Raw genomic sequence first — 5,599 nt, 5'->3', positions numbered from 1 at the left:
GAAACGATGTACAAATGCGCTTTACACAATTGATGTGTGTATGGATTGGGATAACAGTTGTATGAGCCCCTAATAAAATGTTAAAAAAAAGAACTCTACACAGGAAATCTGGAAGCACACACACACAAAATTCATTTAGCTATTTGCTTATTTTCTGTAAGTAACTTACTGATCATCAAACTACTTTCTCAACAGCTAAACTAGAAAGAGTAGGTGCTTAAGTATCTGTTTCAGTGGTTCTCAACCTTCCTAATGCCCCCACTCTTTACTACAGTTCCTCATGTTGTGGTGACCCCCAACTATACAATATCTTCGTTGCTACTTCGCAACTGTCATTTTGCTACTGTTATGAATCATCATGTAAATATATGATATGCAGGATGTATTTTCATTGTTACAAATTGAACATAATGAAAGCATAGTGATTAATCACGAAAACAATATGCAATTATATATTGTGAAATATTTATTTCTAATGACAAATAAATCAAATTTTGTCTTGAAGCATGGTGTAGCATGGGTAATAGTCTTCATGCTGGCTACTCATAGGTGAGTGTGGTGAGTGTATCTCAATGTGGGCGACCTTCCTGGAGACAGATAGAGGAGCAGTGTCTCGGTTCTTAAGACCATCAGAAATATGTCTTAAGAACATATTTCCGATGACCCCTGTGGCCCCCGTGAAAGGATCGTTCAACCCCCAAAGGGGTCGTGATCCATAGGTTGAGAACCGCTGACCCATAGGTAAGATCCAACCCCTCTTAACAATGCCATCCACAATGCAAATCCATACCCCCTATGACCAAAGGTCCTACTTCTCTCCATGGTCTGTGCAAAATCTCTCTTTGAACTATAACTTCAAAACAAGCTACTGTTACAGAAATAGCAGCCCATTATATCTCTAAATAGACAATATTACAGGAAGGTCAAATGGCATTCTTAAGAACAGTTTCCTGGAAAGGAAATTCTTTGCAAAGGATATTTTTCTCCTTGGATCAATATCATGTGTTTTAACCTCTTCAAAGTACTTACCAGTCACTAAGACTTGAAGAGATAAAGAAATGTGTCACAGGCCATTTCAAAGTGTTTGCATTCAGGGGGTGCATATGCTAATTAAACCATCTTGCTCCTCTCCCGACCTTAAGATATAGCACAAGAAGACAAGAAAGCACAAAGCAATTAAGCAGAACAAAGATGGCAAAAGCAATTAACATGATTTAGTTGAGTGTGATTTTCACAATTATGCTCACATCTTATATTAGATGGTCCTAGTTTCCTAAAACAAAGTAAAATAGTTCACATATTAGTTGACAAACCAAATTTAGAGATTTGTACTCTTTTAAAATAGTAATTATTCTGAGTTTTGTTTTTTGTGTTGCATCTACTTATCTATAATCTAAATGTTAAACACATTCCAATAACAATGAAATACTTCCTTTCCTCAAAGCAGGCATCTTTAACAATAGAGACACCCCATAGCAGTATATTAGGATCATTCCCACAGAAAGGAAAGTGGGAGAATTATGGTGGTGATTACTTTATAAGTTTATACCAGAAAGTATAATATATTATTTAAAATTTTGTCCCTTACTTCCATACAGATAATGTTATCAAATACATCATACCCACTTAAAAAGCACATGACTCAATTACACTTGAATTATTGTTGTTAGCGCTATGACAGTTAAAGTCGGTGTGAACTGGGATGGACTAGGGTTCTCAGTGATTTGGAAGTTAAGACCTAATAGTCCCTCAGGATGCGATCTCCTCAAGGATGTGGTCTGTTTCTAATCAATGTGTATGTTGTAGAAATGTGTCCTTGTCCCTTCTGGGTCTGGATCCTGCATCTGGCTCATGAACCTTTGGTTGTCGGTCTTGGGCCATCGGCCTACCATATTGCCTGGAGATCCTTGGAGTTATCACCTGCCTGACATCTTATCGGCTGACTTTGGTTTCATTTGCCTCTACAGCCAGAAGGTTGGGGCATTCTCTTTCATTCTTGGGAGTCAGCAGCAGCCTGTCAACCCTGGATTCATTCACTTAAACAGTCAGAAGACTTTCATCTGACCTGGCACTCTTGAGATCATCAGTCCCCGCAGCTGTGCAAGTTGTGACCCACTCTGGGAGATTTGTTTATGTAGCCCCAGCATCACCACCACTATTGCTGCCATCAGTCATACAGGAGACCCTCCTTTATGGTGTTTATCCCTAAACAAGTGGGTTCTTCAATTTAAAAAGGCATATTTTTTAAAAGTGTGATATTGGTTTTTCTTTTTTTATGAGCTACAAAACTTACATGGTATAATTATTTTCCTTTTTAAATATCTTATTTAAGTAATTTTTGCATATGTTTACCCTAGATTTTACTGAAAATTTTCATAAGACTCCTGTTTATTAAATTGCCTACAGTAATTACTTTCCCAGAAAGATTCTACTATTTCATGTATTTTTAGAGTCCAATTTCTTTCCATCAGTTTTTACAGATCCAAAATGTTCCAGAATTTAAAAAAATATAAAACTTGGTCCAATGTCTCAGATTTCATCATCTGATTGTGAAAAGATGATATAAAGGGGAAAGAATCTGTACTTAATTATTTGAATGCATAAGAAACTCTACATTTTTTTTAAAGAAAACATCATAGAGAAATGTCTATACTACTTTCTGTGCTTCAAGGCAGAAAGGCTAACAGTTCTACCCAGAAATGGTGAGCCGCTATGTGCATGATCTTTCCAGGAATCTTAGCCAAGGACTGGCATTTTTGCTGAGAGCGGAAGAAGTTAGACAGATGGCAGACTTATCCCAAGGATACCTAAGGGCGGTGTAACAAAAGAGGCTATCATTAATTAGTATTTGGTTTTTTGCTATGAAGGAAGAGTTTAAATTTAACTTTATAAAACATTACTAGCAATAGCTACATACTGCTTCTTTATTAAATCAAAGAACTTTGCATCCAATGTTCATTTACTTTCAATCTATTTAATTTAAATCCAAGGTGAAATTGAAACACATGGAAATATACCTACAGTGGTTCTTAATGAAATTTCGGAATGACTTGAATATTCACGCTAATTGCCCTCAGCTTAGTTCCCATTGTCTTTTCACACCCTGAACTAGGAGAGCCCTAAAAAGGGAAGAAGTGGGTAGAGAACTATAGCCATGGCTTGAAGGAAATGAGCCAGAACATGCAGGCTAGCTCTCCCCGCCTTCTAAGATGCCTAAAACTTCACTTTCATGGGAAGTCCTGATTAAATTGCTAATATCATATTTGAAAGATATGCGCACTAAGTGACATTTGCCATTAACACCTTGAACCAAATCTATTGTTATGGAATTGATATCATTTCTTAGCAAATTCATAGGACAGGGTAGAATTGCCCCACAGATTTTACAAAGTTGTAATCTTAACAGAAGCAAAATGCCACATCTGTGTCTCCTGGGGCATCTGGTGAATTTGAATAATTCCAACCAGTTGGTTAGCAGATGATTGCTTAACCACTGCATCCCAAGGGGTCTTTAATGTCCACATACGCCAAACTAAATGCACTACCAGTGAGTTGGCTCAGACTCACATAGACCTTCCAGGACACAGTAAAGCCCCACTGGGTTTCCAAGTCTATTCAGCTCCATAGCAGCAGACTGCCGCGTCGTTCTCCCATGAAACAACTGACTGGTGGGTTCAAACAGCCTAGCTTTTCAGCCAGCAGCTAAACACTTAACAAATGCTCTCACTAACCTTTAAGTCATATTATTTCATGAGGTTGGTCCTAGATTAGGCTAGCTATTTGACAGGTCTAAAAATTGTTGTTAGGAGCTGCAGAGGTGGTTCAGAGGGATCCCACACACCACAGATCAAAACACTGCCCAGTCCTGAGCCACCTTCACAGTTGTTATGTTTAAGCCCATTGGTACAGTCTCTGTGTCAGTCAAGGAGACGGTCTTCCTCTTTGTCAATGACCTTATACTTGACCAAGTGATGTTCTTTCCCAACAATTGGTTTCTCCTGATAACATGTCCCAAGTACATGAGACGAAGCCTAGGCACCCTTGCTTCTAAGGAGCATTCTGGCTCTACCCTCCCGAAACAGACTCATTTGTTCCACATTACTTTCCATATTCTTCATCAACACAACAAGTTGTGTTGTTGTTGTTGTTTGGTGCCATCCAGTCAGGTCTGACTCAGAGTGACCCCGTGCATATCAAATTGTACAAATTAGATAGGTAGCTAATAAACATTGAGATCCTATTCTATCTTTATGCTTCTTGACTTTTGTAAAACGGCATTTTATATCTGCCTAGTTTCCCCTTTATGAGAAAAAGTAAAATCTCTAAGTGCGTTCCTTTTTAGATCTGGAAGCCTGAGAGTCATAATGCTATCTTTCTCGGAGACGTACCATTGGCATCATCAGACGCTGGGTGAGTGCATGTCACATGTGACTAAATGGCCAAAGGAACAAGGTAGCAAATGAGAGAAGAGCAAACCCATCAACGAGGTAAAAGGGAAGTCATTTGCCAAAGCCCTCTAATTCCCTCCTCCACAGCATCCAACGCATTAGTAACTCCCCTGACACCTCCATCTTCCAAATTCTTCTTAACTCGAGTAAACAGTGTTTAGCATGATAATGGATTCCATACCAATTTCATTTCATTTCTTTCAGTTAAGCGTCTAATTTAGAGTTGGGGAGAGGGGAGGACTTCAGGTATCTGCACTAGATCCTAAAGAAAGGTGATTAGAATATGGAGCAGAACCTGTATTTTGTTCATTGCGGTGTCCCCGATAATCATGGCCAACTTTACTAGGTGATCAATAAATAATTGCTGGCTTACTCACTGACAGAAAGAATAATCAGATGCTGAGTTCTTAATGGTTGCCGCTGGCTCAAATGCTCCACAGGCTAAACTCTAATGTTGAAGGCCCCTCTAGGCTGCAATACAATGATTGGGTTTTGCTGAAATGTGTCTTAGAGGGAGAGCCTTTCATTACTGTGGAACATAAAATACAATGATTGTTGTCAGACCTTTGAAGTGGCCTGGTAGAGTCCAGCCAGTTCTGACCACGTAAGTGTGATACTGATCCTGTTTTTTATGTAGGCCTCCGTACACATTATTAAAAGCATGTAAAAGGCACTGTGTCCTGTCACCAAGCAAATCTGGGTCGGTCTAGACATAAATATTCATTAGAACCTCCTTCCACCTCCCCTTAAAACTACTCTATTGAAATGGAGATTTTGACTTTTAGAATAATGAAGAATATAAAAAGCCTTTCTTCTTAAAAAAACAGATTAATAAAATGGTATTCCTCTGTTTTCATTAGGATGAGTTGTTCATTTTAAAGCAGATGTCAGTATACTGTGCTTGTTTCTATCAGCAACATGCCTTATCTTTATGGAGGTGAAATAACGGCTTAATAATGTGCTATAATTTCTTTATTCTCAGTTACCGTGTTAGTCTGGATATTTTAAAGAAACAAATCCACAGAAACTTATGTATAAGAGAGAGTTTTATATAAAGGTTAAGGGTGCATCAAGAAAACATCCCAATCCAGTGCTGCTCAAGCCCACAAGTCCAACATTAACCCATTAACTCATATGTCCAATACTAATCC

Source organism: Echinops telfairi, unplaced genomic scaffold (genome assembly GCF_000313985.2).
Source record: "Echinops telfairi isolate 266 unplaced genomic scaffold, ASM31398v2 ScPeMD7_3;HRSCAF=10, whole genome shotgun sequence".
In the NCBI taxonomy this organism is placed as follows: Eukaryota; Metazoa; Chordata; class Mammalia; order Afrosoricida; family Tenrecidae; genus Echinops; species Echinops telfairi.
Note: the sequence above shows the minus strand (reverse complement) of the source record.